Source organism: Schistocerca piceifrons, unplaced genomic scaffold (assembly GCF_021461385.2).
Source record: "Schistocerca piceifrons isolate TAMUIC-IGC-003096 unplaced genomic scaffold, iqSchPice1.1 HiC_scaffold_1764, whole genome shotgun sequence".
Lineage (NCBI taxonomy): Eukaryota > Metazoa > Arthropoda > Insecta > Orthoptera > Acrididae > Schistocerca > Schistocerca piceifrons.
Genome location: NW_025727639.1, coordinates 96,196 through 119,758, shown reverse-complemented (window position 1 = coordinate 119,758; position 23,563 = coordinate 96,196). Strand labels below are relative to the sequence as shown.

The window sequence follows — 23,563 nt, the reverse complement described above, 5'->3', positions numbered from 1 at the left end:
ATCTCAAGTTTTGGTCACGTTGTAATCTCCATAAAGTAATATTTTGAGTATATGAATTTATTTCGAGCTCTCTGTAATTCATCAGCGACTGTTATTGTACAGAGGATGTACTGGTCAGCCTGCACTGTTTCCTCACACTGTCGTTAGCACTCTGCATCTCCAGACAAGAGTCGTTTTCATACCACAAGTGTCCCTTTTGACGTGTTTGCGGCTGTGGCGCGGAAGTAACCTCACGAGGGAACGTCGTATTTACAACCAACACTCTCTGTTTGTAGCTCACACTACCGAAGAAACAGTTTGGTTGCCGTAGGTGCGCTTGTGTTTGATACAAATTTTTGGTTTCACTTAGGAGAACACGGCCAGAATCGTGCTGTTGCACTTTACAAAGGATCTCAATGATACACAGGGTGCTCCAGAGAAGCGACAAAATCTGTGTCAGGAGTGGGATTCGAACCCACGCCCTAATTCGAGGACCAGAAGGCTCTAGCTGCTACTGCAGCCAAGGTTTTTCCTTGCGTCTGGCGCCTTAGATCGCTCGGCCATCCTGACACTTGATTTGATGATCCTCGTTTGTTCTATTAGAGAACTTACAGTTGATGTAATTGTCGCATCCACGTTGCCACAGTACACCGGCATGAGTTCTGCACCCGTTACACGTTCGCCAGGTGCAGCCGCACAAATATAGCGCAGAATGTACCACCAAAAGAGTTTCTCAAATCCGTATAATCACGGCACTCAATACATTTTGTTCGAAACTAAGTCGTCTGTTACAGACATCAGAGATTAGACAGAATGCAGAGGTCTATCTGTCGAATAATATCTCAAGTTTTGGTCACGTTGTAACCTCCATAAAGTAATATTTTGAGTATATGAATTTATTTCGAGCTCTCTGTAATTCATCAGCGACTGTTATTGTACAGAGGATGTACTGGTCAGCCTGCACTGTTTCCTCACACTGTCGTTAGCACTCTGCATCTCCAGACAAGAGTCGTTTTCATACCACAAGTGTCCCTTTTGACGTGTTTGCGGCTGTGGCGCGGAAGTAACCTCACGAGGGAACGTCGTATTTACAACCAACACTCTCTGTTTGTAGCTCACACTACCGAAGAAACAGTTTGGTTGCCGTAGGTGCGCTTGTGTTTGATACAAATTTTTGGTTTCACTTAGGAGAACACGGCCAGAATCGTGCTGTTGCACTTTACAAAGGATCTCAATGATACACAGGGTGCTCCAGAGAAGCGACAAAATCTGTGTCAGGAGTGGGATTCGAACCCACGCCCTCATTCGAGGACCAGAAGGCTCTAGCTGCTACTGCAGCCAAGGTTTTTCCTTGCGTCTGGCGCCTTAGACCGCTCGGCCATCCTGACACTTGATTTGATGATCCTCGTTTGTTCTATTAGAGAACTTACAGTTGATGTAATTGTCGCATCCACGTTGCCACAGTACACCGGCATGAGTTCTGCACCCGTTACACGTTCGCCAGGTGCAGCCGCACAAATATAGCGCAGAATGTACCACCAAAAGAGTTTCTCAAATCCGTATAATCACGGCACTCAATACATTTTGTTCGAAACTAAGTCGTCTGTTACAGACATCAGAGATTAGACAGAATGCAGAGGTCTATCTGTCGAATAATATCTCAAGTTTTGGTCACGTTGTAACCTCCATAAAGTAATATTTTGAGTATATGAATTTATTTCGAGCTCTCTGTAATTCATCAGCGACTGTTATTGTACAGAGGATGTACTGGTCAGCCTGCACTGTTTCCTCACACTGTCGTTAGCACTCTGCATCTCCAGACAAGAGTCGTTTTCATACCACAAGTGTCCCTTTTGACGTGTTTGCGGCTGTGGCGCGGAAGTAACCTCACGAGGGAACGTCGTATTTACAACCAACACTCTCTGTTTGTAGCTCACACTACCGAAGAAACAGTTTGGTTGCCGTAGGTGCGCTTGTGTTTGATACAAATTTTTGGTTTCACTTAGGAGAACACGGCCAGAATCGTGCTGTTGCACTTTACAAAGGATCTCAATGATACACAGGGTGCTCCAGAGAAGCGACAAAATCTGTGTCAGGAGTGGGATTCGAACCCACGCCCTCATTCGAGGACCAGAAGGCTCTAGCTGCTACTGCAGCCAAGGTTTTTCCTTGAGTCTGGCGCCTTAGATCGCTCGGCCATCCTGACACTTGATTTGATGATCCTCGTTTGTTCTATTAGAGAACTTACAGTTGATGTAATTGTCGCATCCACGTTGCCACAGTACACCGGCATGAGTTCTGCACCCGTTACACGTTCGCCAGGTGCAGCCGCACAAATATAGCGCAGAATGTACCACCAAAAGAGTTTCTCAGATCCGTATAATCACGGCACTCAATACATTTTGTTCGAAACTAAGTCGCCTGTTACAGACATCAGAGATTAGACAGAATGCAGAGGTCTATCTGTCGAATAATATCTCAAGTTTTGGTCACGTTGTAATCTCCATAAAGTAATATTTTGAGTATATGAATTTATTTCGAGCTCTCTGTAATTCATCAGCGACTGTTATTGTACAGAGGATGTACTGGTCAGCCTGCACTGTTTCCTCACACTGTCGTTAGCACTCTGCATCTCCAGACAAGAGTCGTTTTCATACCACAAGTGTCCCTTTTGACGTGTTTGCGGCTGTGGCGCGGAAGTAACCTCACGAGGGAACGTCGTATTTACAACCAACACTCTCTGTTTGTAGCTCACACTACCGAAGAAACAGTTTGGTTGCCGTAGGTGCGCTTGTGTTTGATACAAATTTTTGGTTTCACTTAGGAGAACACGGCCAGAATCGTGCTGTTGCACTTTACAAAGGATCTCAATGATACACAGGGTGCTCCAGAGAAGCGACAAAATCTGTGTCAGGAGTGGGATTCGAACCCACGCCCTCATTCGAGGACCAGAAGGCTCTAGCTGCTACTGCAGCCAAGGTTTTTCCTTGCGTCTGGCGCCTTAGACCGCTCGGCCATCCTGACACTTGATTTGATGATCCTCGTTTGTTCTATTAGAGAACTTACAGTTGATGTAATTGTCGCATCCACGTTGCCACAGTACACCGGCATGAGTTCTGCACCCGTTACACGTTCGCCAGGTGCAGCCGCACAAATATAGCGCAGAATGTACCACCAAAAGAGTTTGTCAAATCCGTATAATCACGGCACTCAATACATTTTGTTCGAAACTAAGTCGTCTGTTACAGACATCAGAGATTAGACAGAATGCAGAGGTCTATCTGTCGAATAATATCTCAAGTTTTGGTCACGTTGTAATCTCCATAAAGTAATATTTTGAGTATATGAATTTATTTCGAGCTCTCTGTAATTCATCAGCGACTGTTATTGTACAGAGGATGTACTGGTCAGCCTGCACTGTTTCCTCACACTGTCGTTAGCACTCTGCATCTCCAGACAAGAGTCGTTTTCATACCACAAGTGTCCCTTTTGACGTGTTTGCGGCTGTGGCGCGGAAGTAACCTCACGAGGGAACGTCGTATTTACAACCAACACTCTCTGTTTGTAGCTCACACTACCGAAGAAACAGTTTGGTTGCCGTAGGTGCGCTTGTGTTTGATACAAATTTTTGGTTTCACTTAGGAGAACACGGCCAGAATCGTGCTGTTGCACTTTACAAAGGATCTCAATGATACACAGGGTGCTCCAGAGAAGCGACAAAATCTGTGTCAGGAGTGGGATTCGAACCCACGCCCTCATTCGAGGACCAGAAGGCTCTAGCTGCTACTGCAGCCAAGGTTTTTCCTTGAGTCTGGCGCCTTAGACCGCTCGGCCATCCTGACACTTGATTTGATGATCCTCGTTTGTTCTATTAGAGAACTTACAGTTGATGTAATTGTCGCATCCACGTTGCCACAGTACACCGGCATGAGTTCTGCACCCGTTACACGTTCGCCAGGTGCAGCCGCACAAATATAGCGCAGAATGTACCACCAAAAGAGTTTCTCAAATCCGTATAATCACGGCACTCAATACATTTTGTTCGAAACTAAGTCGTCTGTTACAGACATCAGAGATTAGACAGAATGCAGAGGTCTATCTGTCGAATAATATCTCAAGTTTTGGTCACGTTGTAATCTCCATAAAGTAATATTTTGAGTATATGAATTTATTTCGAGCTCTCTGTAATTCATCAGCGACTGTTATTGTACAGAGGATGTACTGGTCAGCCTGCACTGTTTCCTCACACTGTCGTTAGCACTCTGCATCTCCAGACAAGAGTCGTTTTCATACCACAAGTGTCCCTTTTGACGTGTTTGCGGCTGTGGCGCGGAAGTAACCTCACGAGGGAACGTCGTATTTACAACCAACACTCTCTGTTTGTAGCTCACACTACCGAAGAAACAGTTTGGTTGCCGTAGGTGCGCTTGTGTTTGATACAAATTTTTGGTTTCACTTAGGAGAACACGGCCAGAATCGTGCTGTTGCACTTTACAAAGGATCTCAATGATACACAGGGTGCTCCAGAGAAGCGACAAAATCTGTGTCAGGAGTGGGATTCGAACCCACGCCCTCATTCGAGGACCAGAAGGCTCTAGCTGCTACTGCAGCCAAGGTTTTTCCTTGCGTCTGGCGCCTTAGACCGCTCGGCCATCCTGACACTTGATTTGATGATCCTCGTTTGTTCTATTAGAGAACTTACAGTTGATGTAATTGTCGCATCCACGTTGCCACAGTACACCGGCATGAGTTCTGCACCCGTTACACGTTCGCCAGGTGCAGCCGCACAAATATAGCGCAGAATGTACCACCAAAAGAGTTTCTCAAATCCGTATAATCACGGCACTCAATACATTTTGTTCGAAACTAAGTCGTCTGTTACAGACATCAGAGATTAGACAGAATGCAGAGGTCTATCTGTCGAATAATATCTCAAGTTTTGGTCACGTTGTAATCTCCATAAAGTAATATTTTGAGTATATGAATTTATTTCGAGCTCTTTGTAATTCATCAGCGACTGTTATTGTACAGAGGATGTACTGGTCAGCCTGCACTGTTTCCTCACACTGTCGTTAGCACTCTGCATCTCCAGACAAGAGTCGTTTTCATACCACAAGTGTCCCTTTTGACGTGTTTGCGGCTGTGGCGCGGAAGTAACCTCACGAGGGAACGTCGTATTTACAACCAACACTCTCTGTTTGTAGCTCACACTACCGAAGAAACAGTTTGGTTGCCGTAGGTGCGCTTGTGTTTGATACAAATTTTTGGTTTCACTTAGGAGAACACGGCCAGAATCGTGCTGTTGCACTTTACAAAGGATCTCAATGATACACAGGGTGCTCCAGAGAAGCGACAAAATCTGTGTCAGGAGTGGGATTCGAACCCACGCCCTCATTCGAGGACCAGAAGGCTCTAGCTGCTACTGCAGCCAAGGTTTTTCCTTGAGTCTGGCGCCTTAGACCGCTCGGCCATCCTGACACTTGATTTGATGATCCTCGTTTGTTCTATTAGAGAACTTACAGTTGATGTAATTGTCGCATCCACGTTGCCACAGTACACCGGCATGAGTTCTGCACCCGTTACACGTTCGCCAGGTGCAGCCGCACAAATATAGCGCAGAATGTACCACCAAAAGAGTTTGTCAAATCCGTATAATCACGGCACTCAATACATTTTGTTCGAAACTAAGTCGTCTGTTACAGACATCAGAGATTAGACAGAATGCAGAGGTCTATCTGTCGAATAATATCTCAAGTTTTGGTCACGTTGTAACCTCCATAAAGTAATATTTTGAGTATATGAATTTATTTCGAGCTCTCTGTAATTCATCAGCGACTGTTATTGTACAGAGGATGTACTGGTCAGCCTGCACTGTTTCCTCACACTGTCGTTAGCACTCTGCATCTCCAGACAAGAGTCGTTTTCATACCACAAGTGTCCCTTTTGACGTGTTTGCGGCTGTGGCGCGGAAGTAACCTCACGAGGGAACGTCGTATTTACAACCAACACTCTCTGTTTGTAGCTCACACTACCGAAGAAACAGTTTGGTTGCCGTAGGTGCGCTTGTGTTTGATACAAATTTTTGGTTTCACTTAGGAGAACACGGCCAGAATCGTGCTGTTGCACTTTACAAAGGATCTCAATGATACACAGGGTGCTCCAGAGAAGCGACAAAATCTGTGTCAGGAGTGGGATTCGAACCCACGCCCTCATTCGAGGACCAGAAGGCTCTAGCTGCTACTGCAGCCAAGGTTTTTCCTTGCGTCTGGCGCCTTAGACCGCTCGGCCATCCTGACACTTGATTTGATGATCCTCGTTTGTTCTATTAGAGAACTTACAGTTGATGTAATTGTCGCATCCACGTTGCCACAGTACACCGGCATGAGTTCTGCACCCGTTACACGTTCGCCAGGTGCAGCCGCACAAATATAGCGCAGAATGTACCACCAAAAGAGTTTCTCAAATCCGTATAATCACGGCACTCAATACATTTTGTTCGAAACTAAGTCGTCTGTTACAGACATCAGAGATTAGACAGAATGCAGAGGTCTATCTGTCGAATAATATCTCAAGTTTTGGTCACGTTGTAATCTCCATAAAGTAATATTTTGAGTATATGAATTTATTTCGAGCTCTCTGTAATTCATCAGCGACTGTTATTGTACAGAGGATGTACTGGTCAGCCTGCACTGTTTCCTCACACTGTCGTTAGCACTCTGCATCTCCAGACAAGAGTCGTTTTCATACCACAAGTGTCCCTTTTGACGTGTTTGCGGCTGTGGCGCGGAAGTAACCTCACGAGGGAACGTCGTATTTACAACCAACACTCTCTGTTTGTAGCTCACACTACCGAAGAAACAGTTTGGTTGCCGTAGGTGCGCTTGTGTTTGATACAAATTTTTGGTTTCACTTAGGAGAACACGGCCAGAATCGTGCTGTTGCACTTTACAAAGGATCTCAATGATACACAGGGTGCTCCAGAGAAGCGACAAAATCTGTGTCAGGAGTGGGATTCGAACCCACGCCCTCATTCGAGGACCAGAAGGCTCTAGCTGCTACTGCAGCCAAGGTTTTTCCTTGAGTCTGGCGCCTTAGACCGCCCGGCCATCCTGACACTTGATTTGATGATCCTCGTTTGTTCTATTAGAGAACTTACAGTTGATGTAATTGTCGCATCCACGTTGCCACAGTACACCGGCATGAGTTCTGCACCCGTTACACGTTCGCCAGGTGCAGCCGCACAAATATAGCGCAGAATGTACCACCAAAAGAGTTTCTCAAATCCGTATAATCACGGCACTCAATACATTTTGTTCGAAACTAAGTCGTCTGTTACAGACATCAGAGATTAGACAGAATGCAGAGGTCTATCTGTCGAATAATATCTCAAGTTTTGGTCACGTTGTAACCTCCATAAAGTAATATTTTGAGTATATGAATTTATTTCGAGCTCTCTGTAATTCATCAGCGACTGTTATTGTACAGAGGATGTACTGGTCAGCCTGCACTGTTTCCTCACACTGTCGTTAGCACTCTGCATCTCCAGACAAGAGTCGTTTTCATACCACAAGTGTCCCTTTTGACGTGTTTGCGGCTGTGGCGCGGAAGTAACCTCACGAGGGAACGTCGTATTTACAACCAACACTCTCTGTTTGTAGCTCACACTACCGAAGAAACAGTTTGGTTGCCGTAGGTGCGCTTGTGTTTGATACAAATTTTTGGTTTCACTTAGGAGAACACGGCCAGAATCGTGCTGTTGCACTTTACAAAGGATCTCAATGATACACAGGGTGCTCCAGAGAAGCGACAAAATCTGTGTCAGGAGTGGGATTCGAACCCACGCCCTCATTCGAGGACCAGAAGGCTCTAGCTGCTACTGCAGCCAAGGTTTTTCCTTGAGTCTGGCGCCTTAGACCGCTCGGCCATCCTGACACTTGATTTGATGATCCTAGTTTGTTCTATTAGAGAACTTACAGTTGATGTAATTGTCGCATCCACGTTGCCACAGTACACCGGCATGAGTTCTGCACCCGTTACACGTTCGCCAGGTGCAGCCGCACAAATATAGCGCAGAATGTACCACCAAAAGAGTTTCTCAAATCCGTATAATCACGGCACTCAATACATTTTGTTCGAAACTAAGTCGTCTGTTACAGACATCAGAGATTAGACAGAATGCAGAGGTCTATCTGTCGAATAATATCTCAAGTTTTGGTCACGTTGTAATCTCCATAAAGTAATATTTTGAGTATATGAATTTATTTCGAGCTCTCTGTAATTCATCAGCGACTGTTATTGTACAGAGGATGTACTGGTCAGCCTGCACTGTTTCCTCACACTGTCGTTAGCACTCTGCATCTCCAGACAAGAGTCGTTTTCATACCACAAGTGTCCCTTTTGACGTGTTTGCGGCTGTGGCGCGGAAGTAGCCTCACGAGGGAACGTCGTATTTACAACCAACACTCTCTGTTTGTAGCTCACACTACCGAAGAAACAGTTTGGTTGCCGTAGGTGCGCTTGTGTTTGATACAAATTTTTGGTTTCACTTAGGAGAACACGGCCAGAATCGTGCTGTTGCACTTTACAAAGGATCTCAATGATACACAGGGTGCTCCAGAGAAGCGACAAAATCTGTGTCAGGAGTGGGATTCGAACCCACGCCCTCATTCGAGGACCAGAAGGCTCTAGCTGCTACTGCAGCCAAGGTTTTTCCTTGAGTCTGGCGCCTTAGACCTCTTTTTTTTCTTTTTTTTTTTTTTTTTTTTTTTTTTTTTTTTTTTTTGCGAGCAGGACGGGAAACGGCCGCTCGGACAGCTCAAACTTGTCACGATTCGTGTGGAAAAAATTCCGTTCCGGTACCGGGAATCGAACCCGGGCCTCCTGGGTGAAAGCCAGGTATCCTAGCCACTTTTTTTTTTTTTTTTTTTTTTCTTTTTTTTTTTTTTTGTTTTTTTCACAAATAGCTGCCTACTGCGCTACCGAGGCACGGGTGCACCACTGGTCCTGGAAACTGGGTAAATACCGTACCCAATATTAGACGTAGAGACACTGTACTTCCTGGGTAACGTGTTCTGTTGCTACACGCGCACTGCCGGCCCAGTTGATTGCGGTGTTGCTGCAGCTGTTGCAACGATAGGCAGCACTCCTTGTCGTTAAAGCTCAGTGCCTCGGAGGCACCTGGACACAGCAACTTGTGAGGCCAAGCCGACGCTAGTCTGCAGAACATCATGCGAGCGTCCTAGTGGGGACCGGCGAGTGCTGCGTTCTCGGTTCTTCTCAAGGGAATCCAGCTATATATTCTTGCGGATCGTGCATCTCAAGCGCGCAAGCCACACGGCAGCATTATCGCGGGTCGGCCATCCTGACACTTGATTTGATGATCCTCGTTTGTTCTATTAGAGAACTTACAGTTGATGTAATTGTCGCATCCACGTTGCCACAGTACACCGGCATGAGTTCTGCACCCGTTACACGTTCGCCAGGTGCAGCCGCACAAATATAGCGCAGAATGTACCACCAAAAGAGTTTCTCAAATCCGTATAATCACGGCACTCAATACATTTTGTTCGAAACTAAGTCGTCTGTTACAGACATCAGAGATTAGACAGAATGCAGAGGTCTATCTGTCGAATAATATCTCAAGTTTTGGTCACGTTGTAATCTCCATAAAGTAATATTTTGAGTATATGAATTTATTTCGAGCTCTCTGTAATTCATCAGCGACTGTTATTGTACAGAGGATGTACTGGTCAGCCTGCACTGTTTCCTCACACTGTCGTTAGCACTCTGCATCTCCAGACAAGAGTCGTTTTCATACCACAAGTGTCCCTTTTGACGTGTTTGCGGCTGTGGCGCGGAAGTAACCTCACGAGGGAACGTCGTATTTACAACCAACACTCTCTGTTTGTAGCTCACACTACCGAAGAAACAGTTTGGTTGCCGTAGGTGCGCTTGTGTTTGATACAAATTTTTGGTTTCACTTAGGAGAACACGGCCAGAATCGTGCTGTTGCACTTTACAAAGGATCTCAATGATACACAGGGTGCTCCAGAGAAGCGACAAAATCTGTGTCAGGAGTGGGATTCGAACCCACGCCCTCATTCGAGGACCAGAAGGCTCTAGCTGCTACTGCAGCCAAGGTTTTTCCTTGAGTCTGGCGCCTTAGACCGCTCGGCCATCCTGACACTTGATTTGATGATCCTCGTTTGTTCTATTAGAGAACTTACAGTTGATGTAATTGTCGCATCCACGTTGCCACAGTGCACCGGCATGAGTTCTGCACCCGTTACACGTTCGCCAGGTGCAGCCGCACAAATATAGCGCAGAATGTACCACCAAAAGAGTTTGTCAAATCCGTATAATCACGGCACTCAATACATTTTGTTCGAAACTAAGTCGTCTGTTACAGACATCAGAGATTAGACAGAATGCAGAGGTCTATCTGTCGAATAATATCTCAAGTTTTGGTCACGTTGTAACCTCCATAAAGTAATATTTTGAGTATATGAATTTATTTCGAGCTCTCTGTAATTCATCAGCGACTGTTATTGTACAGAGGATGTACTGGTCAGCCTGCACTGTTTCCTCACACTGTCGTTAGCACTCTGCATCTCCAGACAAGAGTCGTTTTCATACCACAAGTGTCCCTTTTGACGTGTTTGCGGCTGTGGCGCGGAAGTAACCTCACGAGGGAACGTCGTATTTACAACCAACACTCTCTGTTTGTAGCTCACACTACCGAAGAAACAGTTTGGTTGCCGTAGGTGCGCTTGTGTTTGATACAAATTTTTGGTTTCACTTAGGAGAACACGGCCAGAATCGTGCTGTTGCACTTTACAAAGGATCTCAATGATACACAGGGTGCTCCAGAGAAGCGACAAAATCTGTGTCAGGAGTGGGATTCGAACCCACGACCTCATTCGAGGACCAGAAGGCTCTAGCTGCTACTGCAGCCAAGGTTTTTCCTTGAGTCTGGCGCCTTAGACCGCTCGGCCATCCTGACACTTGATTTGATGATCCTCGTTTGTTCTATTAGAGAACTTACAGTTGATGTAATTGTCGCATCCACGTTGCCACAGTACACCGGCATGAGTTCTGCACCCGTTACACGTTCGCCAGGTGCAGCCGCACAAATATAGCGCAGAATGTACCACCAAGAGAGTTTCTCAAATCCGTATAATCACGGCACTCAATACATTTTGTTCGAAACTAAGTCGTCTGTTACAGACATCAGAGATTAGACAGAATGCAGAGGTCTATCTGTCGAATAATATCTCAAGTTTTGGTCACGTTGTAATCTCCATAAAGTAATATTTTGAGTATATGAATTTATTTCGAGCTCTCTGTAATTCATCAGCGACTGTTATTGTACAGAGGATGTACTGGTCAGCCTGCACTGTTTCCTCACACTGTCGTTAGCACTCTGCATCTCCAGACAAGAGTCGTTTTCATACCACAAGTGTCCCTTTTGACGTGTTTGCGGCTGTGGCGCGGAAGTAACCTCACGAGGGAACGTCGTATTTACAACCAACACTCTCTGTTTGTAGCTCACACTACCGAAGAAACAGTTTGGTTGCCGTAGGTGCGCTTGTGTTTGATACAAATTTTTGGTTTCACTTAGGAGAACACGGCCAGAATCGTGCTGTTGCACTTTACAAAGGATCTCAATGATACACAGGGTGCTCCAGAGAAGCGACAAAATCTGTGTCAGGAGTGGGATTCGAACCCACGCCCTCATTCGAGGACCAGAAGGCTCTAGCTGCTACTGCAGCCAAGGTTTTTCCTTGAGTCTGGCGCCTTAGACCGCTCGGCCATCCTGACACTTGATTTGATGATCCTCGTTTGTTCTATTAGAGAACTTACAGTTGATGTAATTGTCGCATCCACGTTGCCACAGTACACCGGCATGAGTTCTGCACCCGTTACACGTTCGCCAGGTGCAGCCGCACAAATATAGCGCAGAATGTACCACCAAGAGAGTTTCTCAAATCCGTATAATCACGGCACTCAATACATTTTGTTCGAAACTAAGTCGTCTGTTACAGACATCAGAGATTAGACAGAATGCAGAGGTCTATCTGTCGAATAATATCTCAAGTTTTGGTCACGTTGTAATCTCCATAAAGTAATATTTTGAGTATATGAATTTATTTCGAGCTCTCTGTAATTCATCAGCGACTGTTATTGTACAGAGGATGTACTGGTCAGCCTGCACTGTTTCCTCACACTGTCGTTAGCACTCTGCATCTCCAGACAAGAGTCGTTTTCATACCACAAGTGTCCCTTTTGACGTGTTTGCGGCTGTGGCGCGGAAGTAACCTCACGAGGGAACGTCGTATTTACAACCAACACTCTCTGTTTGTAGCTCACACTACCGAAGAAACAGTTTGGTTGCCGTAGGTGCGCTTGTGTTTGATACAAATTTTTGGTTTCACTTAGGAGAACACGGCCAGAATCGTGCTGTTGCACTTTACAAAGGATCTCAATGATACACAGGGTGCTCCAGAGAAGCGACAAAATCTGTGTCAGGAGTGGGATTCTAACCCACGCCCTCATTCGAGGACCAGAAGGCTCTAGCTGCTACTGCAGCCAAGGTTTTTCCTTGAGTCTGGCGCCTTAGACCGCTCGGCCATCCTGACACTTGATTTGATGATCCTCGTTTGTTCTATTAGAGAACTTACAGTTGATGTAATTGTCGCATCCACGTTGCCACAGTACACCGGCATGAGTTCTGCACCCGTTACACGTTCGCCAGGTGCAGCCGCACAAATATAGCGCAGAATGTACCACCAAAAGAGTTTGTCAAATCCGTATAATCACGGCACTCAATACATTTTGTTCGAAACTAAGTCGTCTGTTACAGACATCAGAGATTAGACAGAATGCAGAGGTCTATCTGTCGAATAATATCTCAAGTTTTGGTCACGTTGTAATCTCCATAAAGTAATATTTTGAGTATATGAATTTATTTCGAGCTCTCTGTAATTCATCAGCGACTGTTATTGTACAGAGGATGTACTGGTCAGCCTGCACTGTTTCCTCACACTGTCGTTAGCACTCTGCATCTCCAGACAAGAGTCGTTTTCATACCACAAGTGTCCCTTTTGACGTGTTTGCGGCTGTGGCGCGGAAGTAACCTCACGAGGGAACGTCGTATTTACAACCAACACTCTCTGTTTGTAGCTCACACTACCGAAGAAACAGTTTGGTTGCCGTAGGTGCGCTTGTGTTTGATACAAATTTTTGGTTTCACTTAGGAGAACACGGCCAGAATCGTGCTGTTGCACTTTACAAAGGATCTCAATGATACACAGGGTGCTCCAGAGAAGCGACAAAATCTGTGTCAGGAGTGGGATTCGAACCCACGCCCTCATTCGAGGACCAGAAGGCTCTAGCTGCTACTGCAGCCAAGGTTTTTCCTTGAGTCTGGCGCCTTAGACCGCTCGGCCATCCTGACACTTGATTTGATGATCCTCGTTTGTTCTATTAGAGAACTTACAGTTGATGTAATTGTCGCATCCACGTTGCCACAGTACACCGGCATGAGTTCTGCACCCGTTACACGTTCGCCAGGTGCAGCCGCACAAATATAGCGCAGAATGTACCACCAAAAGAGTTTCTCAAATCCGTATAATCACGGCACTCAATACATTTTGTTCGAAACTAAGTCGTCTGTTACAGACATCAGAGATTAGACAGAATGCAGAGGTCTATCTGTCGAATAATATCTCAAGTTTTGGTCACGTTGTAATCTCCATAAAGTAATATTTTGAGTATATGAATTTATTTCGAGCTCTCTGTAATTCATCAGCGACTGTTATTGTACAGAGGATGTACTGGTCAGCCTGCACTGTTTCCTCACACTGTCGTTAGCACTCTGCATCTCCAGACAAGAGTCGTTTTCATACCACAAGTGTCCCTTTTGACGTGTTTGCGGCTGTGGCGCGGAAGTAACCTCACGAGGGAACGTCGTATTTACAACCAACACTCTCTGTTTGTAGCTCACACTACCGAAGAAACAGTTTGGTTGCCGTAGGTGCGCTTGTGTTTGATACAAATTTTTGGTTTCACTTAGGAGAACACGGCCAGAATCGTGCTGTTGCACTTTACAAAGGATCTCAATGATACACAGGGTGCTCCAGAGAAGCGACAAAATCTGTGTCAGGAGTGGGATTCGAACCCACGCCCTCATTCGAGGACCAGAAGGCTCTAGCTGCTACTGCAGCCAAGGTTTTTCCTTGAGTCTGGCGCCTTAGACCGCTCGGCCATCCTGACACTTGATTTGATGATCCTCGTTTGTTCTATTAGAGAACTTACAGTTGATGTAATTGTCGCATCCACGTTGCCACAGTACACCGGCATGAGTTCTGCACCCGTTACACGTTCGCCAGGTGCAGCCGCACAAATATAGCGCAGAATGTACCACCAAAAGAGTTTCTCAAATCCGTATAATCACGGCACTCAATACATTTTGTTCGAAACTAAGTCGTCTGTTACAGACATCAGAGATTAGACACAATGCAGAGGTCTATCTGTCGAATAATATCTCAAGTTTTGGTCACGTTGTAATCTCCATAAAGTAATATTTTGAGTATATGAATTTATTTCGAGCTCTCTGTAATTCATCAGCGACTGTTATTGTACAGAGGATGTACTGGTCAGCCTGCACTGTTTCCTCACACTGTCGTTAGCACTCTGCATCTCCAGACAAGAGTCGTTTTCATACCACAAGTGTCCCTTTTGACGTGTTTGCGGCTGTGGCGCGGAAGTAACCTCACGAGGGAACGTCGTATTTACAACCAACACACTCTGTTTGTAGCTCACACTACCGAAGAAACAGTTTGGTTGCCGTAGGTGCGCTTGTGTTTGATACAAATTTTTGGTTTCACTTAGGAGAACACGGCCAGAATCGTGCTGTTGCACTTTACAAAGGATCTCAATGATACACAGGGTGCTCCAGAGAAGCGACAAAATCTGTGTCAGGAGTGGGATTCGAACCCACGCCCTCATTCGAGGACCAGAAGGCTCTAGCTGCTACTGCAGCCAAGGTTTTTCCTTGAGTCTGGCGCCTTAGACCGCTCGGCCATCCTGACACTTGATTTGATGATCCTCGTTTGTTCTATTAGAGAACTTACAGTTGATGTTATTGTCGCATCCACGTTGCCACAGTACACCGGCATGAGTTCTGCACCCGTTACACGTTCGCCAGGTGCAGCCGCACAAATATAGCGCAGAATGTACCACCAAAAGAGTTTCTCAAATCCGTATAATCACGGCACTCAATACATTTTGTTCGAAACTAAGTCGTCTGTTACAGACATCAGAGATTAGACAGAATGCAGAGGTCTATCTGTCGAATAATATCTCAAGTTTTGGTCACGTTGTAATCTCCATAAAGTAATATTTTGAGTATATGAATTTATTTCGAGCTCTCTGTAATTCATCAGCGACTGTTATTGTACAGAGGATGTACTGGTCAGCCTGCACTGTTTCCTCACACTGTCGTTAGCACTCTGCATCTCCAGACAAGAGTCGTTTTCATACCACAAGTGTCCCTTTTGACGTGTTTGCGGCTGTGGCGCGGAAGTAACCTCACGAGGGAACGTCGTATTTACAACCAACACTCTCTGTTTGTAGCTCACACTACCGAAGAAACAGTTTGGTTGCCGTAGGTGCGCTTGTGTTTGATACAAATTTTTGGTTTCACTTAGGAGAACACGGCCAGAATCGTGCTGTTGCACTTTACAAAGGATCTCAATGATACACAGGGTGCTCCAGAGAAGCGACAAAATCTGTGTCAGGAGTGGGATTCGAACCCACGCCCTCATTCGAGGACCAGAAGGCTCTAGCTGCTACTGCAGCCATGGTTTTTCCTTGAGTCTGGCGCCTTAGACCGCTCGGCCATCCTGACACTTGATTTGATGATCCTCGTTTGTTCTATTAGAGAACTTACAGTTGATGTAATTGTCGCATCCACGTTGCCACAGTACACCGGCATGAGTTCTGCACCCGTTACACGTTCGCCAGGTGCAGCCGCACAAATATAGCGCAGAATGTACCACCAAAAGAGTTTCTCAAATCCGTATAATCACGGCACTCAATACATTTTGTTCGAAACTAAGTCGTCTGTTACAGACATCAGAGATTAGACAGAATGCAGAGGTCTATCTGTCGAATAATATCTCAAGTTTTGGTCACGTTGTAATCTCCATAAAGTAATATTTTGAGTATATGAATTTATTTCGAGCTCTCTGTAATTCATCAGCGACTGTTATTGTACAGAGGATGTACTGGTCAGCCTGCACTGTTTCCTCACACTGTCGTTAGCACTCTGCATCTCCAGACAAGAGTCGTTTTCATAAAACAAGTGTCCCTTTTGACGTGTTTGCGGCTGTGGCGCGGAAGTAACCTCACGAGGGAACGTCGTATTTACAACCAACACTCTCTGTTTGTAGCTCACACTACCGAAGAAACAGTTTGGTTGCCGTAGGTGCGCTTGTGTTTGATACAAATTTTTGGTTTCACTTAGGAGAACACGGCCAGAATCGTGCTGTTGCACTTTACAAAGGATCTCAATGATACACAGGGTGCTCCAGAGAAGCGACAAAATCTGTGTCAGGAGTGGGATTCGAACCCACGCCCTCATTCGAGGACCAGAAGGCTCTAGCTGCTACTGCAGCCAAGGTTTTTTCTTGAGTCTGGCGCCTTAGACCGCTTGGCCATCCTGACACTTGATTTGATGATCCTCGTTTGTTCTATTAGAGAACTTACAGTTGATGTAATTGTCGCATCCACGTTGCCGCAGTACACCGGCATGAGTTCTGCACCCGTTACACGTTCGCCAGGTGCAGCCGCACAAATATAGCGCAGAATGTACCACCAAAAGATTTTCTCAAATCCGTATAATCACGGCACTCAATACATTTTGTTCGAAACTAAGTCGTCTGTTACAGACATCAGAGATTAGACAGAATGCAGAGGTCTATCTGTCGAATAATATCTCAAGTTTTGGTCACGTTGTAATCTCCATAAAGTAATATTTTGAGTATATGAATTTATTTCGAGCTCTCTGTAATTCATCAGCGACTGTTATTGTACAGAGGATGTACTGGTCAGCCTGCACTGTTTCCTCACACTGTCGTTAGCACTCTGCATCTCCAGACAAGAGTCGTTTTCATACCACAAGTGTCCCTTTTGACGTGTTTGCGGCTGTGGCGCGGAAGTAACCTCACGAGGGAACGTCGTATTTACAACCAACACTCTCTGTTTGTAGCTCACACAACCGAAGAAACAGTTTGGTTGCCGTAGGTGCGCTTGTGTTTGATACAAATTTTTGGTTTCACTTAGGAGAACACGGCCAGAATCGTGCTGTTGCACTTTACAAAGGATCTCAATGATACACAGGGTGCTCCAGAGAAGCGACAAAATCTGTGTCAGGAGTGGGATTCGAACCCACGCCCTCATTCGAGGACCAGAAGGCTCTAGCTGCTACTGCAGCCAAGGTTTTTCCTTGAGTCTGGCGCCTTAGACCGCTCGGCCATCCTGACACTTGATTTGATGATCCTCGTTTGTTCTATTAGAGAACTTACAGTTGATGTAATTGTCGCATCCACGTTGCCACAGTACACCGGCATGAGTTCTGCACCCGTTACACGTTCGCCAGGTGCAGCCGCACAAATATAGCGCAGAATGTACCACCAAAAGAGTTTCTCAAATCCGTATAATCACGGCACTCAATACATTTTGTTCGAAACTAAGTCGTCTGTTACAGACATCAGAGATTAGACAGAATGCAGAGGTCTATCTGTCGAATAATATCTCAAGTTTTGGTCACGTTGTAATCTCCATAAAGTAATATTTTGAGTATATGAATTTATTTCGAGCTCTCTGTAATTCATCAGCGACTGTTATTGTACAGAGGATGTACTGGTCAGCCTGCACTGTTTCCTCACACTGTCGTTAGCACTCTGCATCTCCAGACAAGAGTCGTTTTCATACCACAAGTGTCCCTTTTGACGTGTTTGCGGCTGTGGCGCGGAAGTAACCTCACGAGGGAACGTCGTATTTACAACCAACACTCTCTGTTTGTAGCTCACACTACCGAAGAAACAGTTTGGTTGCCGTAGGTGCGCTTGTGTTTGATACAAATTTTTGGTTTCACTTAGGAGAACACGGCCAGAATCGTGCTGTTGCACTTTACAAAGGATCTCAATGATACACAGGGTGCTCCAGAGAAGCGACAAAATCTGTGTCAGGAGTGGGATTCGAACCCACGCCCTCATTCGAGGACCAGAAGGCTCTAGCTGCTACTGCAGCCAAGGTTTTTCCTTGAGTCTGGCGCCTTAGACCGCTCGGCCATCCTGACACTTGATTTGATGATCCTCGTTTGTTCTATTAGAGAACTTACAGTTGATGTAATTGTCGCATCCACGTTGCCACAGTACACCGGCATGAGTTCTGCACCCGTTACACGTTCGCCAGGTGCAGCCGCACAAATATAGCGCAGAATGTACCACCAAAAGAGTTTCTCAAATCCGTATAATCACGGCACTCAATACATTTTGTTCGAAACTAAGTCGTCTGTTACAGACATCAGAGATTAGACAGAATGCAGAGGTCTATCTGTCGAATAATATCTCAAGTTTTGGTCACGTTGTAATCTCCATAAAGTAATATTTTGAGTATATGAATTTATTTCGAGCTCTCTGTAATTCATCAGCGACTGTTATTGTACAGAGGATGTACTGGTCAGCCTGCACTGTTTCCTCACACTGTCGTTAGCACTCTGCATCTCCAGACAAGAGTCGTTTTCATACCACAAGTGTCCCTTTTGACGTGTTTGCGGCTGTGGCGCGGAAGTAACCTCACGAGGGAACGTCGTATTTACAACCAACACTCTCTGTTTGTAGCTCACACTACCGAAGAAACAGTTTGGTTGCCGTAGGTGCGCTTGTGTTTGATACAAATTTTTGGTTTCACTTAGGAGAACACGGCCAGAATCGTGCTGTTGCACTTTACAAAGGATCTCAATGATACACAGGGTGCTCCAGAGAAGCGACAAAATCTGTGTCAGGAGTGGGATTCGAACCCACGCCCTCATTCGAGGACCAGAAGGCTCTAGCTGCTACTGCAGCCAATGTTTTTCCTTGAGTCTGGCGCCTTAGACCGCTCGGCCATCCTGACACTTGATTTGATGATCCTCGTTTGTTCTATTAGAGCACTTACAGTTGATGTAATTGTCGCATCCACGTTGCCACAGTACACCGGCATGAGTTCTGCACCCGTTACACGTTCGCCAGGTGCAGCCGCACAAATATAGCGCAGAATGTACCACCAAAAGATTTTCTCAAATCCGTATAATCACGGCACTCAATACATTTTGTTCGAAACTAAGTCGTCTGTTACAGACATCAGAGATTAGACAGAATGCAGAGGTCTATCTGTCGAATAATATCTCAAGTTTTGGTCACGTTGTAATCTCCATAAAGTAATATTTTGAGTATATGAATTTATTTCGAGCTCTCTGTAATTCATCAGCGACTGTTATTGTACAGAGGATGTACTGGTCAGCCTGCACTGTTTCCTCACACTGTCGTTAGCACTCTGCATCTCCAGACAAGAGTCGTTTTCATACCACAAGTGTCCCTTTTGACGTGTTTGCGGCTGTGGCGCGGAAGTAACCTCACGAGGGAACGTCGTATTTACAACCAACACTCTCTGTTTGTAGCTCACACTACCGAAGAAACAGTTTGGTTGCCGTAGGTGCGCTTGTGTTTGATACAAATTTTTGGTTTCACTTAGGAGAACACGGCCAGAATCGTGCTGTTGCACTTTACAAAGGATCTCAATGATACACAGGGTGCTCCAGAGCAGCGACAAAATCTGTGTCAGGAGTGGGATTCGAACCCACGCCCTCATTCGAGGACCAGAAGGCTCTAGCTGCTACTGCAGCCAAGGTTTTTCCTTGAGTCTGGCGCCTTAGACCGCTCGGCCATCCTGACACTTGATTTGATGATCTTCGTTTGTTCTATTAGAGAACTTACAGTTGATGTAATTGTCGCATCCACGTTGCCACAGTACACCGGCATGAGTTCTGCACCCGTTACACGTTCGCCAGGTGCAGCCGCACAAATATAGCGCAGAATGTACCACCAAAAGAGTTTCTCAAATCCGTATAATCACGGCACTCAATACATTTTGTTCGAAACTAAGTCGTCTGTTACAGACATCAGAGATTAGACAGAATGCAGAGGTCTATCTGTCGAATAATATCTCAAGTTTTGGTCACGTTGTAATCTCCATAAAGTAATATTTTGAGTATATGAATTTATTTCGAGCTCTCTGTAATTCATCAGCGACTGTTATTGTACAGAGGATGTACTGGTCAGCCTGCACTGTTTCCTCACACTGTCGTTAGCACTCTGCATCTCCAGACAAGAGTCGTTTTCATACCACAAGTGTCCCTTTTGACGTGTTTGCGGCTGTGGCGCGGAAGTAACCTCACGAGGGAACGTCGTATTTACAACCAACACTCTCTGTTTGTAGCTCACACTACCGAAGAAACAGTTTGGTTGCCGTAGGTGCGCTTGTGTTTGATACAAATTTTTGGTTTCACTTAGGAGAACACGGCCAGAATCGTGCTGTTGCACTTTACAAAGGATCTCAATGATACACAGGGTGCTCCAGAGAAGCGACAAAATCTGTGTCAGGAGTGGGATTCGAACCCACGCCCTCATTCGAGGACCAGAAGGCTCTAGCTGCTACTGCAGCCAAAGTTTTTCCTTGAGTCTGGCGCCTTAGACCGCTCGGCCATCCTGACACTTGATTTGATGATCCTCGTTTGTTCTATTAGAGAACTTACAGTTGATGTAATTGTCGCATCCACGTTGCCACAGTACACCGGCATGAGTTCCGCACCCGTTACACGTTCGCCAGGTGCAGCCGCACAAATATAGCGCAGAATGTACCACCAAAAGATTTTCTCAAATCCGTATAATCACGGCACTCAACACATTTTGTTCGAAACTAAGTCGTCTGTTACAGACATCAGAGATTAGACAGAATGCAGAGGTCTATCTGTCGAATAATATCTCAAGTTTTGGTCACGTTGTAATCTCCATAAAGTAATATTTTGAGTATATGAATTTATTTCGAGCTCTCTGTAATTCATCAGCGACTGTTATTGTACAGAGGATGTACTGGTCAGCCTGCACTGTTTCCTCACACTGTCGTTAGCACTCTGCATCTCCAGACAAGAGTCGTTTTCATACCACAAGTGTCCCTTTTGACGTGTTTGCGGCTGTGGCGCGGAAGTAACCTCACGAGGGAACGTCGTATTTACAACCAACACTCTCTGTTTGTAGCTCACACTACCGAAGAAACAGTTTGGTTGCCGTAGGTGCGCTTGTGTTTGATACAAATTTTTGGTTTCACTTAGGAGAACACGGCCAGAATCGTGCTGTTGCACTTTACAAAGGATCTCAATGATACACAGGGTGCTCCAGAGCAGCGACAAAATCTGTGTCAGGAGTGGGATTCGAACCCACGCCCTCATTCGAGGACCAGAAGGCTCTAGCTGCTACTGCAGCCAAGGTTTTTCCTTGAGTCTGGCGCCTTAGACCGCTCGGCCATCCTGACACTTGATTTGATGATCTTCGTTTGTTCTATTAGAGAACTTACAGTTGATGTAATTGTCGCATCCACGTTGCCACAGTACACCGGCATGAGTTCTGCACCCGTTACACGTTCGCCAGGTGCAGCCGCACAAATATAGCGCAGAATGTACCACCAAAAGAGTTTCTCAAATCCGTATAATCACGGCACTCAATACATTTTGTTCGAAACTAAGTCGTCTGTTACAGACATCAGAGATTAGACAGAATGCAGAGGTCTATCTGTCGAATAATATCTCAAGTTTTGGTCACGTTGTAATCTCCATAAAGTAATATTTTGAGTATATGAATTTATTTCGAGCTCTCTGTAATTCATCAGCGACTGTTATTGTACAGAGGATGTACTGGTCAGCCTGCACTGTTTCCTCACACTGTCGTTAGCACTCTGCATCTCCAGACAAGAGTCGTTTTCATACCACAAGTGTCCCTTTTGACGTGTTTGCGGCTGTGGCGCGGAAGTAACCTCACGAGGGAACGTCGTATTTACAACCAACACTCTCTGTTTGTAGCTCACACTACCGAAGAAACAGTTTGGTTGCCGTAGGTGCGCTTGTGTTTGATACAAATTTTTGGTTTCACTTAGGAGAACACGGCCAGAATCGTGCTGTTGCACTTTACAAAGGATCTCAATGATACACAGGGTGCTCCAGAGAAGCGACAAAATCTGTGTCAGGAGTGGGATTCGAACCCACGCCCTCATTCGAGGACCAGAAGGCTCTAGCTGCTACTGCAGCCAAAGTTTTTCCTTGAGTCTGGCGCCTTAGACCGCTCGGCCATCCTGACACTTGATTTGATGATCCTCGTTTGTTCTATTAGAGAACTTACAGTTGATGTAATTGTCGCATCCACGTTGCCACAGTACACCGGCATGAGTTCTGCACCCGTTACACGTTCGCCAGGTGCAGCCGCACAAATATAGCGCAGAATGTACCACCAAAAGATTTTCTCAAATCCGTATAATCACGGCACTCAACACATTTTGTTCGAAACTAAGTCGTCTGTTACAGACATCAGAGATTAGACAGAATGCAGAGGTCTATCTGTCGAATAATATCTCAAGTTTTGGTCACGTTGTAATCTCCATAAAGTAATATTTTGAGTATATGAATTTATTTCGAGCTCTCTGTAATTCATCAGCGACAGTTATTGTACAGAGGATGTACTGGTCAGCCTGCACTGTTTCCTCACACTGTCGTTAGCACTCTGCATCTCCAGACAAGAGTCGTTTTCATACCACAAGTGTCCCTTTTGACGTGTTTGCGGCTGTGGCGCGGAAGTAACCTCACGAGGGAACGTCGTATTTACAACCAACACTCTCTGTTTGTAGCTCACACTACCGAAGAAACAGTTTGGTTGCCGTAGGTGCGCTTGTGTTTGATACAAATTTTTGGTTTCACTTAGGAGAACACGGCCAGAATCGTGCTGTTGCACTTTACAAAGGATCTCAATGATACACAGGGTGCTCCAGAGAAGCGACAAAATCTGTGTCAGGAGTGGGATTCGAACCCACGCCCTCATTCGAGGACCAGAAGGCTCTAGCTGCTACTGCAGCCAAGGTTTTTCCTTGAGTCTGGCGCCTTAGACCGCTCGGCCATCCTGACACTTGATTTGATGATCCTCGTTTGTTCTATTAGAGAACTTACAGTTGATGTAATTGTCGCATCCACGTTGTCACAGTACACCGGCATGAGTTCTGCACCCGTTACACGTTCGCCAGGTGCAGCCGCACAAATATAGCGCAGAATGTACCACCAAAAGAGTTTCTCAAATCCGTATAATCACGGCACTCAATACATTTTGTTCGAAACTAAGTCGTCTGTTACAGACATCAGAGATTAGACAGAATGCAGAGGTCTATCTGTCGAATAATATCTCAAGTTTTGGTCACGTTGTAATCTCCATAAAGTAATATT

At 45.5% G+C, this 23,563-nt stretch overlaps 26 non-coding genes across 26 annotated transcripts; all 26 read right to left on the bottom strand.

The window, feature by feature from the left end:
* Positions 1-1,251: 1,251 nt before the first annotated feature.
* On the bottom strand, positions 1,252-1,367 carry Trnal-caa. Its single transcript has 2 exons — positions 1,330-1,367; positions 1,252-1,297 (listed from the first exon to the last, which is right to left on the bottom strand). It is a non-coding gene; the product is annotated as a tRNA-Leu (tRNA).
* A 702-nt stretch (positions 1,368-2,069) lies between these two features.
* Positions 2,070-2,185, bottom strand: Trnal-caa. The gene is made up of 2 exons: positions 2,148-2,185; positions 2,070-2,115 (listed from the first exon to the last, which is right to left on the bottom strand). It is a non-coding gene; the product is annotated as a tRNA-Leu (tRNA).
* A 702-nt stretch (positions 2,186-2,887) lies between these two features.
* Trnal-caa lies at positions 2,888-3,003 on the bottom strand. Its single transcript has 2 exons — positions 2,966-3,003; positions 2,888-2,933 (listed from the first exon to the last, which is right to left on the bottom strand). It is a non-coding gene; the product is annotated as a tRNA-Leu (tRNA).
* A 702-nt stretch (positions 3,004-3,705) lies between these two features.
* Positions 3,706-3,821, bottom strand: Trnal-caa. The gene is made up of 2 exons: positions 3,784-3,821; positions 3,706-3,751 (listed from the first exon to the last, which is right to left on the bottom strand). It is a non-coding gene; the product is annotated as a tRNA-Leu (tRNA).
* A 702-nt stretch (positions 3,822-4,523) lies between these two features.
* Trnal-caa lies at positions 4,524-4,639 on the bottom strand. The gene is made up of 2 exons: positions 4,602-4,639; positions 4,524-4,569 (listed from the first exon to the last, which is right to left on the bottom strand). It is a non-coding gene; the product is annotated as a tRNA-Leu (tRNA).
* A 702-nt stretch (positions 4,640-5,341) lies between these two features.
* Positions 5,342-5,457, bottom strand: Trnal-caa. Its single transcript has 2 exons — positions 5,420-5,457; positions 5,342-5,387 (listed from the first exon to the last, which is right to left on the bottom strand). It is a non-coding gene; the product is annotated as a tRNA-Leu (tRNA).
* Positions 5,458-6,159: 702 nt separating this feature from the next.
* Trnal-caa lies at positions 6,160-6,275 on the bottom strand. Its single transcript has 2 exons — positions 6,238-6,275; positions 6,160-6,205 (listed from the first exon to the last, which is right to left on the bottom strand). It is a non-coding gene; the product is annotated as a tRNA-Leu (tRNA).
* A 702-nt stretch (positions 6,276-6,977) lies between these two features.
* On the bottom strand, positions 6,978-7,093 carry Trnal-caa. Its single transcript has 2 exons — positions 7,056-7,093; positions 6,978-7,023 (listed from the first exon to the last, which is right to left on the bottom strand). It is a non-coding gene; the product is annotated as a tRNA-Leu (tRNA).
* Positions 7,094-7,795: 702 nt separating this feature from the next.
* Trnal-caa lies at positions 7,796-7,911 on the bottom strand. Its single transcript has 2 exons — positions 7,874-7,911; positions 7,796-7,841 (listed from the first exon to the last, which is right to left on the bottom strand). It is a non-coding gene; the product is annotated as a tRNA-Leu (tRNA).
* Positions 7,912-10,047: 2,136 nt separating this feature from the next.
* Positions 10,048-10,163, bottom strand: Trnal-caa. The gene is made up of 2 exons: positions 10,126-10,163; positions 10,048-10,093 (listed from the first exon to the last, which is right to left on the bottom strand). It is a non-coding gene; the product is annotated as a tRNA-Leu (tRNA).
* Positions 10,164-10,865: 702 nt separating this feature from the next.
* Positions 10,866-10,981, bottom strand: Trnal-caa. Its single transcript has 2 exons — positions 10,944-10,981; positions 10,866-10,911 (listed from the first exon to the last, which is right to left on the bottom strand). It is a non-coding gene; the product is annotated as a tRNA-Leu (tRNA).
* A 702-nt stretch (positions 10,982-11,683) lies between these two features.
* On the bottom strand, positions 11,684-11,799 carry Trnal-caa. The gene is made up of 2 exons: positions 11,762-11,799; positions 11,684-11,729 (listed from the first exon to the last, which is right to left on the bottom strand). It is a non-coding gene; the product is annotated as a tRNA-Leu (tRNA).
* A 702-nt stretch (positions 11,800-12,501) lies between these two features.
* Trnal-caa lies at positions 12,502-12,617 on the bottom strand. The gene is made up of 2 exons: positions 12,580-12,617; positions 12,502-12,547 (listed from the first exon to the last, which is right to left on the bottom strand). It is a non-coding gene; the product is annotated as a tRNA-Leu (tRNA).
* Positions 12,618-13,319: 702 nt separating this feature from the next.
* Positions 13,320-13,435, bottom strand: Trnal-caa. Its single transcript has 2 exons — positions 13,398-13,435; positions 13,320-13,365 (listed from the first exon to the last, which is right to left on the bottom strand). It is a non-coding gene; the product is annotated as a tRNA-Leu (tRNA).
* A 702-nt stretch (positions 13,436-14,137) lies between these two features.
* On the bottom strand, positions 14,138-14,253 carry Trnal-caa. The gene is made up of 2 exons: positions 14,216-14,253; positions 14,138-14,183 (listed from the first exon to the last, which is right to left on the bottom strand). It is a non-coding gene; the product is annotated as a tRNA-Leu (tRNA).
* Positions 14,254-14,955: 702 nt separating this feature from the next.
* On the bottom strand, positions 14,956-15,071 carry Trnal-caa. Its single transcript has 2 exons — positions 15,034-15,071; positions 14,956-15,001 (listed from the first exon to the last, which is right to left on the bottom strand). It is a non-coding gene; the product is annotated as a tRNA-Leu (tRNA).
* A 702-nt stretch (positions 15,072-15,773) lies between these two features.
* Trnal-caa lies at positions 15,774-15,889 on the bottom strand. The gene is made up of 2 exons: positions 15,852-15,889; positions 15,774-15,819 (listed from the first exon to the last, which is right to left on the bottom strand). It is a non-coding gene; the product is annotated as a tRNA-Leu (tRNA).
* Positions 15,890-16,591: 702 nt separating this feature from the next.
* Positions 16,592-16,707, bottom strand: Trnal-caa. Its single transcript has 2 exons — positions 16,670-16,707; positions 16,592-16,637 (listed from the first exon to the last, which is right to left on the bottom strand). It is a non-coding gene; the product is annotated as a tRNA-Leu (tRNA).
* Positions 16,708-17,409: 702 nt separating this feature from the next.
* On the bottom strand, positions 17,410-17,525 carry Trnal-caa. Its single transcript has 2 exons — positions 17,488-17,525; positions 17,410-17,455 (listed from the first exon to the last, which is right to left on the bottom strand). It is a non-coding gene; the product is annotated as a tRNA-Leu (tRNA).
* A 702-nt stretch (positions 17,526-18,227) lies between these two features.
* Positions 18,228-18,343, bottom strand: Trnal-caa. The gene is made up of 2 exons: positions 18,306-18,343; positions 18,228-18,273 (listed from the first exon to the last, which is right to left on the bottom strand). It is a non-coding gene; the product is annotated as a tRNA-Leu (tRNA).
* A 702-nt stretch (positions 18,344-19,045) lies between these two features.
* Trnal-caa lies at positions 19,046-19,161 on the bottom strand. The gene is made up of 2 exons: positions 19,124-19,161; positions 19,046-19,091 (listed from the first exon to the last, which is right to left on the bottom strand). It is a non-coding gene; the product is annotated as a tRNA-Leu (tRNA).
* Positions 19,162-19,863: 702 nt separating this feature from the next.
* Positions 19,864-19,979, bottom strand: Trnal-caa. The gene is made up of 2 exons: positions 19,942-19,979; positions 19,864-19,909 (listed from the first exon to the last, which is right to left on the bottom strand). It is a non-coding gene; the product is annotated as a tRNA-Leu (tRNA).
* A 702-nt stretch (positions 19,980-20,681) lies between these two features.
* Positions 20,682-20,797, bottom strand: Trnal-caa. Its single transcript has 2 exons — positions 20,760-20,797; positions 20,682-20,727 (listed from the first exon to the last, which is right to left on the bottom strand). It is a non-coding gene; the product is annotated as a tRNA-Leu (tRNA).
* A 702-nt stretch (positions 20,798-21,499) lies between these two features.
* Positions 21,500-21,615, bottom strand: Trnal-caa. Its single transcript has 2 exons — positions 21,578-21,615; positions 21,500-21,545 (listed from the first exon to the last, which is right to left on the bottom strand). It is a non-coding gene; the product is annotated as a tRNA-Leu (tRNA).
* A 702-nt stretch (positions 21,616-22,317) lies between these two features.
* On the bottom strand, positions 22,318-22,433 carry Trnal-caa. The gene is made up of 2 exons: positions 22,396-22,433; positions 22,318-22,363 (listed from the first exon to the last, which is right to left on the bottom strand). It is a non-coding gene; the product is annotated as a tRNA-Leu (tRNA).
* A 702-nt stretch (positions 22,434-23,135) lies between these two features.
* Positions 23,136-23,251, bottom strand: Trnal-caa. Its single transcript has 2 exons — positions 23,214-23,251; positions 23,136-23,181 (listed from the first exon to the last, which is right to left on the bottom strand). It is a non-coding gene; the product is annotated as a tRNA-Leu (tRNA).
* Positions 23,252-23,563: the final 312 nt, after the last annotated feature.